This window comes from Sturnira hondurensis, unplaced genomic scaffold, assembly GCF_014824575.4.
Source record: "Sturnira hondurensis isolate 20B ecotype Veracruz unplaced genomic scaffold, ASM1482457v3 Scaffold0022136, whole genome shotgun sequence".
Classification (NCBI taxonomy): Eukaryota; Metazoa; Chordata; class Mammalia; order Chiroptera; family Phyllostomidae; genus Sturnira; species Sturnira hondurensis.
This window is the reverse complement of record NW_028094767.1, coordinates 8592689-8602367: the sequence shown is the minus strand read 5'-3', so window position 1 is coordinate 8602367 and position 9679 is coordinate 8592689. Positions and strand designations below refer to the sequence as shown.

At 43.9% G+C, this 9679-nt stretch overlaps 1 pseudogene; it reads right to left on the bottom strand.

The window, feature by feature from the left end:
• Positions 1–1459: 1459 nt before the first annotated feature.
• LOC118978729 (epithelial splicing regulatory protein 1-like) lies at positions 1460–3372 on the bottom strand (annotated as a pseudogene).
• Positions 3373–9679: the final 6307 nt, after the last annotated feature.

The window sequence follows — 9679 nt, the reverse complement described above, 5'->3', positions numbered from 1 at the left end:
TATGAGAAGTGAACTATTCCCTGTGCTGCCAGTAATTTTAGAACCAAGTATGGATTTCTCTTGTTAATACTGAATTTGATGGCTTAAATTAACAAAAAAAAAAATGAAAAACCTGATTTTCCTCATCCGGATGGACCAGAGACTGCTTGAGATGGTAAACTGCACCCTTTTCCAGGGGAATGTAGCAGACAGGCTCTGGTGACCGCCCAAGAGAGCTTGGCAGACTCTGTGGCTTTGGCATTTTGGGGGAAAAAAAGGCTGAGTTCAAGTTCCAGCTCTCCTGACTTTGAATAAAATGCGGTGATGCTGGGGCCAGTAAAGCAACATGTGTGGATGTCCATATGCCATTTCTGGCTTGAAGACAGAGGAGGCCACATGAAAGGACCAGAGAGTGGTCTTTGGGAACTGAGAGCGATTCTCAGCCGATGGCCAGCAAGAAAATGAGGACCTCATCTTACAACCACATGGAACTGAATGGTACCAACAGATGGAATCAGCCTGGAAGTGTTCTTGTCCAGAAGCTCTACATAAGACCCCAGCCTGGCCAACACTTTGATTATGACACTTTGATTATGAGACTCTGTGAGAGAACACAGTCAATCCTGCCTGGACTATGACCTACAGGCCTGTGAACTAATAAATGGATCTTCTTTAGGTACTAAATCAATAATTTGTTAGGCAGCAACTAAAAACTAGTATAGACATCCTGGGTCTGCCTCTTGGCCCCACAGCTGCAGCTTCGTTTGGGAAAATCTCAACAGCCTAGGACTTTGGTTCAACCAGATAAGTCGTGAAGTAGGGGAGAGAATGAAGGTGAGGTGAAGGGTAGACCAAAATGGACTCAGATTACCCTGGTGTGAAGTAATAAGAAATACGCACACATATTCATACAGATTCTTATAATAATAAGATATGTATCTTATTATAATAATATTATAATGATAAGATACATATTATTTTGCATATGTCTATTTTATTATATATCTGCCCCCGTGTCTGATTCAGCTCTTAAATCTCCTTGTAACTAGGGTGCTAGGAGAATCTTTTATTTTAACATTTAGGCTTTGATCTCAGTTGCTGACAAGGAGCTACTAAGACCTTTGTAGTTCTTGAATGGTAACAGCACCAAACACTGCACTCCTGTTTCCCGTGGGTTTTCCTGGGTTGTCTTCTGTTCTAACGTAGCGACTCTTGGTAAGGTCCTAGAAAAAGGCTGGTCGAAAGAAGGCCAAGGCATAATTAGAAAGTTGGGACTTTCAGCCCCCCCTCTTGTTCCTATAAGAAAGGAGAGGGGTTATAAATGAAATTAATAATTCATCATGCCGATGTGATGAAGCTTCCATAAAAATCCCCATAGTATGGGGTTCGAAGACCTTCTGAGTTGGTAAACACATCTATGTGCCAGGGAGCGCGGCATACCCTAACTCAATAGGGACAAGGCTCTTCTCAGGAGCTTCTGTTACTCTTCATCTGGCTGTTTGTCTGTGTCCTTTACCATATCATTTATTAAATAATAAACTGGTGAATGTAAACAAAAGTAGTGTCCCATGTCCTAAGAGGAATATTGAAAGACTTGAACATATCTCTCTATCATGTTTATATGTTTTTGTTTTTTATGACACTTCTGTGCAGCCAGAAATGCTTTGTGTACAGACTTCACCTGGATAAAGGCATCTTCTAATAGGTGGCCCCGGTTATTCAATACTATGTGAATGAATATTGTGAGATTGAATATCTACTAAAAACTTCTCCAGAGAACCCAAAATGCCCTCAATTATGTCTGCACAGGAAGGACTTCAGCTACAGGAAAGAGACTACACAGTCTCTAATATTTGTAGGAGACAAAATTGTTGAGGTTGCACTAGAATAACAGGAAGGGTTGGGGTGGAATGAGAAGGGCTGAGGAGAATTGATTCAGAGCCTGCTGGACTTCCATTGCTACGCTCCTGAACAACTCAAGGTCCTTGTGCTTCTTCCTCATTATGTTCCGTGCATATGCTTCACAAGCAAAGAGGACAAAGTATCCCCTTGTTGGCCTACTGTCGCATTAGGTAACAAAGAGGATGTCTTTTTCTCCCTAGTGATGGGGTAATGTTGTCCAAACAAGGCCACCACATCATCAGTTGAGGTCATGAAAAACTGAGATACCTCACTGGAGGCACCACCAGAAACTTTAATATAATCTTTACCCGTTTCTTTGTAAACCTCATTGTACTGAGTTTCTACATAATGTTTGTGTTTCTGTAGTGCTAGGGCTCCGTGCTCCTCCTTTACAAGCCTAACTAGAGCTTCTCCATTTCTTCAACCCTGGGCATTCAGATGCAGCACTGAATCTCCTTTGGCAATATTGAGCCCTTTGAAGAATTTCACAATATCTTGATTCAAAGATGGCCATAGAAAACCCAGAGCCCTGATTACAGTGTCATTATCAATAAGTTCCTTTTTGCTGCAAGTGCCACTTTCAAATTTGTAATTTACTCTTTCTGAATAAAAAAATTTGTGATTATAAGGCAAAATCGCAGCTAAATTATGTTCCCTATATCTGCAACTTCAGAGGCTCCACAAAGAAAGCTAAGTTATTCTCAAGATTTAAACACTCTCATTGCTTGCAGTATCCAGATGTATATCAGGTGTGGATCACAAAAAGTAATAGAAGCATGCAGGCAAAAAATCTTGGAAGCATTAGGATGCAGGATTTGCCTGACATGAAGTCTATCAGTACAAAGACGAGAGGTGCCCCTACCCTTTATTTCAGTACATTGCTGACTGGCTAAGCTGTCTGATGGCTGTGATGCCAAGTACAGGCATGGGCCTTAACTTAGTTTCTTCTTTACAGTCCTCTGTCAGTTCCAAATCATCCGGTCTAACAATAATTCATGCAACTACCCCACCTTCATGATGGCCAGGTTTATGACTTTCTATAACAGTAGGATCGGCTACTTCTCATGCAAATCCAGCCTGGCTCCAATCGTCCCAGCAGTGATTCCAAAAAAACACTGCCAGGTATTCCAGAGAGACCATTGTGATGGTAGGTGGAGAGTGAAGTAGGGTCAGGAGGTGGTGGGATGGGGTAGAAGTGAGAACAAGAAAATGTGTGCTGATGTATTCCAAGAAACAAAGAAAGTGCCTGCTTCACCCCACCCCTTTAACTAAACTGTTACAGAAAATAACCACCTACCCAAATTCATACTGATCCCCCACACCTTGGACAGAAAGCATACAAATGCCAGCCTCAGAGGACCTGTGCCAGATAGAGCATGTGGCGCAGCTGCTGGAGTAGCTATCTTCCTTCAAGCAGCTCAAACCACGTGCCTCCATGGGCTTCCTCAGGCTCACCTGGCCTTGCTGCTTCATCTTCCCAGGCAGCCCCATCCTCTACTGCACAGTACTGCACAATGGCAGCTCAAACCCCAAGTTGAGCTTCTGGAAGCTGGTGCAGCACCTGGACCTAATAGACACAGTGCTGGTATCTCACAGTGACTCACATGGACATGAACAGTATCCCCAGTGTCAACAGTCTCCTGCAGTGCACGCAAGCTGGCAAGCACATAGGAGAGGATTCACAAGCTCATCTCACCCAAAATGAATATGGTGTTCCCCAAAACCAGCGTGAGTGGCTGCACCAAGGCTGATGTGAAGAGAGGACTAGGTAGAGGAGACCTGAGCCCACTGGAAGGGCTGAGCATCATGGCCCTGCCCCTGAGCCCTGGGATGCTGCTGCTCCAGTGCACCAAGTTCTTGTAGTGCTTGCAGGCTCTGCCATAAACACGGTATGCAGACTATTTCCTCTGCAGCTACCAACCACCCACAATCCTCTTGATGGCCTGGTTCACCTGCAACATTTGAGATTATTGCACGAGCCTGTCTTGATACCCCTGGACCTAGCAAAAACTTCAGTGAACTGGGAGCAATGAAAGAATTGGCTCCCAAGACAGCCTCAGGAGAACAGTGCCCTCCAGACTTGCCCAGGAGCACCCTGAGGGAGTGTGCAAGAAGCTGCCAAGGTGTGAGACCCTTTGCAGGGCTGAGAAAGAAGCCAGGTTACCCACAGTATGTAAAACCTGTTAGCCTTCAGATCCAGCCTTGGGAAGTGCGCCAGGGAGCCTGCGCCAGGGAGCCTCCGCCATGGAGCATATCAAGAAGGAGGGTGCCCAGGAGGCCACAATCTGATAAAGCACTCAACCTACCCCACCCAGGGTGCTCCATTAGTTTTTGGTTCTGAAGGCCCACCCACCCCAGCTTCTGGAGTGGAGAGGTCAGCTACCTACCTCATGCCACCTGGAGAGCAACCTGGACCTGGGGCTGAGGCTACCCAGAAAGACAGGGAAGACTAGGAAAGAAAACTCTGGCAATGATGTTGACAGAGGTGTACAGCTCATAGAGCCCCATCCAGGGAGGTGCAGGCAGTCCTTGCTGAGCACTCCATGGCGTGAGGAAGCCAGGCTGGATTGGACTGTCGTGCACAATGACCACACTCTCTCTGCTAAGCAAAGTGGGATCCCTGCCCTCTCTGTAGGCAAGCCCCTGTCCATTGAGTAGGCACTAATGTACCCACTGCCACCACAAGCGAAGCAGGGCTGAGCCTCTTTGCATGACATGGACCAGTGCCTGGTGTCGCCCTGAGAGGATGAGCATGCAAAACCATGCTCATGGACCAGCACTCACTTCCCCAAGCCATTCCAAGTTAGCAGCCCTCAGTACCAGGAAAGAGCAAGTGGCTAGGGAAATGCCCCTGAGGAAATGCCCTTCACGTGCATCTACCCACAAGTCCCTGTCTACTGTGTTTGACCTGGCCCCCTATCTGCCATCCCCAGAACCACCAACTTGGACCAGAACACCAAGGGCTTTAGGCTTCTTCACCACAACATGCTGCCTGACCCCTTCAACTGCCTCCTGCCATTGCACACTCATCCAGAGTGTGAATGGTGGACCCCAAAAGGCTGTCCCGAAGGCAGGCCAAGCTGACAGGGTCTCTAGGTTGTATCCAGAAATCCTTGGCCCTCCCCAATCCTGGAACTGTCACTCTAAGCCACTCCAGTGACTGCTGCCAAAATCAAGGGGCTGGTTGATGGGCACAGTAGGACACTCAGCTCCCAGAACCATACCAGTGACAATGGCAGTCAGCTACCTCTATCGAGAAAGTCTGCAGTTCCTTCAAGGCCCATGTGCAGCCAACCACGTGGACTTGCAGCCCCAACCAGCCTTCCTCTCTCCAGTCTCTTTCCTCTTGGCCTAGGCAGGAGCCCTGTTCTCCTGGTGGATGAATAATCCTTGTTTCAGGCGTGTGCCTGCTGCTACGTCATCAGCAGCTAAGACCAGTGCCAAGCCTGTGCGCTGTCCTAAAACCGCTTGCATCCCTCAAGTTGCAGGAGGACCATAACCTCCAGGTAACCCTGATCCTCACCTTCAGAGGTGATGCCCGAGTGGTGGAAGGAGACACACTCCCCTCACCATGCACAGGGCTTCATGTATGGTATGGGGCAGTGATAACAAGGGTATATTCAGAGTGCGACCTTCCCTACCTGAGAGGTGGAGTTCTAGCCCTGAAACCCAACCTTCTGCTGGAGTCTGTCACTCTCTGGAGATTCACCTGCGTCAGAAATAAAGCAAGTACTCATCTGGCAGAGAGAGGATGAGTAATGTCTCCTGCCCCCAAATGCCCACAGATCCTATGAATATGTTCCCACATTAAACCCTACATGGCAAGAAGGACTTTAAAAGTGTAAAGAAGGTTAAGAATCTTAGTACGGGGAAACCATCCTGGATTGGTAAAACGGGTCCAATCTAATAAAAATAGAGACACTTTCCTGGTTGTAGTCAGCCAGATACGTGACACCACAAGGGGAAAAAGTTTATGTCATTGAAGGATTCTCCCCAAGGACCTCCAAAAAGGTGTGCAGCTGGGAGAGAACCGTGACATACTCCTGAACACAAAACTGAAAGAAATAAATTTTAGTTGTTTTAAACTGCTAAATTTGTGGAGATTTATTACAGCCACAACAGGTGTAAATTGGCCATGGTCATCAGGGTCTGGAACACAATTGAGTCTGATAGGGAATGCAATGGATTGCATGATAAACACTGAAATGTACTTTATGTTAGAGAGTAAAGGGGGCATAACTAACATTGCACAGAGGAGGGGAGGACATATGGCAGCTGAGCTTTCTTCTCTTACTATGCAGCATCTGAACAGTCTGGGCATATACAGGGAATGTTGGGGATGGGCCCTGGATTTCAAATATAAAACACTAACTGAGAACAATATGCATCTTCAATGAATCAGAATTTTGGAATGAATAGGAACCCAGAAAGCACTAGGTAAGCAATTCTGGAATGTCTAGATCCTCTGTATTACAGTAAATTTCTAGTGGGTGAAGTCATCCTTAAGCAGATTCTTGGATTTATGGTGTTTCCTTAACTTGTGCCCCATTCCACTTCTATAGCTGGTTAGCGAGGCAATACATTCTATGAACCCTCTGATAGCAGTCTAATAATTTTTCAGTGGAAATTATTTTATGTTGTTTGATATTAAGAGTACTAACTGGTACATCTCCTCCCCTGTTCAAACAGAACTCCCAAATCCTTGTCACTGTACCATCCCCGAATTCCGGGTGAGTGCTAACTGGCTTATATCAACTACTACATCTAGGATGTGCTATGTTGGTTGGTCAGTGTATGGGCGTGTGGTCCAATTTGGGCCGTTAAAATGTGAGTAGACTTTCTGAAAGCATCTATGTCATTTTGGGTATGACCAATTGTGTTACCTAGTTCCATAGCACTGTGAAATGGTAGAGAAATGTGCTATTAGAAATTTAGAAAAAAACATAAAATATCCATCATTGAATACTAGAAATAGAATATCTATAGCTTTATTTTGTAGTCAAAAAATCCTAGATTCTATACTGACCAGTATTCTAAGTATTATAACAAACAACGAAAAATTGTGTGTGTGTCTCTGTGTGTGCATGTGTGTTTTTTATACAAAATAATGACACATATAATGGAAAAACTAAGCTGGAAATGGGAATAGGAAGTGAGAGCAGGATAAATTATGTTTTTACAGGACAAGAACACTAGTAACTAGAAAAAAAGAATAAACTAAAAAAAGTGCGTTTCTAAAGGCATCAGAGACCAATAGAAACAACAGGAACCAGATGCACTAAACTTCCAAAGAGAGAAAAGCCCATTGAAAGGAATTAATGATTGCCAGCTATTTTATCATATAAAATATAATAAATTTGAACATTTGCCAGATATTGGCACTAGTTGTTCCCATTGGCCCTAGTAGACAGGTTTCACAGGGGAATAAAGAAACGGCAGAGATGTGGACCATCTTACAGCTCCAGCATTACAGACTAGGCCCTAGATGTTCTGGTTACACATCTCTCTAAAACACGTCACTCCAAACTTTACTCTTCAATTTAGATTTAAAACAACAAACTTCATTTAATTTTCTTATGGTTTCTGTGGGGCATCAATTCTAGATGGTATAAGCTGGGTAATGCTAAAAGAGTCATCTCTGAAGAGGTTGTAATAAGATGTGACTGGGGCTGGATCAGTAGAGGGAAGGAATAACTGAGGACTAGATGGATCCATCCCTCTCTCTCATTCTCTTCCTCACTGCGTGTGTGTGTGAACTTCTCTGGGTAATCTCCATGGAATGGCTTGGCCTTCTTCACAGCTTGGTATCCTCAGGGCAATTGAACTGTTAACATGGAAGCTGAAGGATGTAAGAGTAAAAGAATTCCAGCAAGAAAAGCAGGAACTGAATCGCTTATTATGCACTAAACTTGGAAGTCATGTTATGTTCCCTTTGTCATTCTCTATTGGGCAAAAGAAAATCCTGTGTAATTTCAAGGGAAGGGACATAGATCCCAGCTCTCAATTGGAAGATTAATAACATTCCAGTGTATGCAGGACACATAGCATGGGGAGTACAGCTGTGGTCATCTTTGGGAAGTACGATCTGCCTCTAGCCCAGACAAAAGGTGACTTTTCAATATGAGACAATTACTGAGTTATGGGTCAATGGAGAAAGGACAAAAACTAGGCAAAAAAAGGGGAGTGAATTCTTCCCTCGTCTCAAAGTGCTTTGGAGACAAGGTCAAGCTGGTAGGAAGGGGCCTACAACAAAGCCAAGATTGGTCTCCCCTAAGTCATTTAGCCTATTGTTAAACTGATTGACATAAGGTTATCAATTCAGTTCAGAATTTCAGAAGGGTAGAATTCTCAGTGCTGGGGAAAGAATCTCTAGGCTCAATTAAAAACCTGAAAGGCCCTTACCTTAGTCCTTTCAGGCTGACAACAAAATATCACAGACTGGGTAACTTAGAAACAACAAACAGTTATTTCTCATAGTTCTGAATGGTGGAGGTTCAGGGTTAAGGTGCCAGCATGGTCAGGTTCTACTGATCACACTCTGCCAAGTTGTAAACTGCCAGCTTCTTGCTGTGTCCTCACATAATGGGGAGGGCAGTTAGCTTTCTGTGGTCTCTTCTAATAGGACACTATTCTCTTTCTGGAAGTATCTTCCCTCATGAGCAAATACCATCTCCTCCTCCCCACCTCTTAATACCATCACCTGGGGCATTAGATTTTTAATATATGAGTATTTTCACCAACTCTTAAGCTATTGCCCAGAAAGTTGGGTTCTTGCTTTGTCTCTCACTTGGAAAACTCCAGACTGGTAGATTAAAGACACCAGTCTCGGGATATGTATTAATACATGGTAGATATAAATCATGGCTACTAATCAGATTCTCTGGATCATTCACATAGATGCCTATGGTAAGGGCCACTTTATCTGAAAAGTCTAACTGGAGTCAAGTTTCTAATCAAGAGACTTCTATCCCCAGATTATCAGCATTACTGCCTATATTCATAATTGTACCAAACATGGCAACAGAACCATTATTCTAGCCTGGACACAAAGCATGCAAACTTGTTTAGATGCAGAGGTTAGTAAAGTATGCCAGATTTTTTGACTCTTACCAAAAACTGGTCTATTTGTCTCCTGACAACATGGTGCACATTATGGCCCCTGCTTATTCTGGACATACTGATTGTACCAGAACTTTGACCGTTCTAAGAACCGTTTAGCAGGACCATACCAGTTTGACACTTGTCATGTTATGTGCTGTTGTTGCAGTGTGAACAGCTGACTTGGGCCGCATTTATTATCACTATTGAAACTAATCTGTTGTTGTCTGTTCAGCTTTCTGGAGAATCTTCTATATGATAATGATACATCCTTTTTTCACAAAGGCCACTCAACAGTGAACTGAAGATGTGTATTTTTGATTACCTTTCCACATACTTTAACATCAACAGGCATTTTGTATCATTTAGTTTTGAAATATTCCTCTCAAAATGCATTGAAATAATTGTTGGCTCTACATCCCTAGTCCACCCACATCGGTAAGGGTTTTGTAAATTAATGGAGCTGTCTTTAAAGAGGAAATATCTCATCTCAGTCACCCTCTAAATAATGATTAGAATAAACAATGTGGGGTTTATACATACCTATTTTGAAAATTTAGAATTTTGTCCTGCTTGTTCTTGGGCACAAGATTCTTTCACTCCCCCAAATGTAATCCTAGGCTGAACTGGTTGTTATAAGCTTCAGTTGTCCACTCAGCTACGAGGTGGCAAACAATTTTGGTTCAGTTGCCTGGATTCT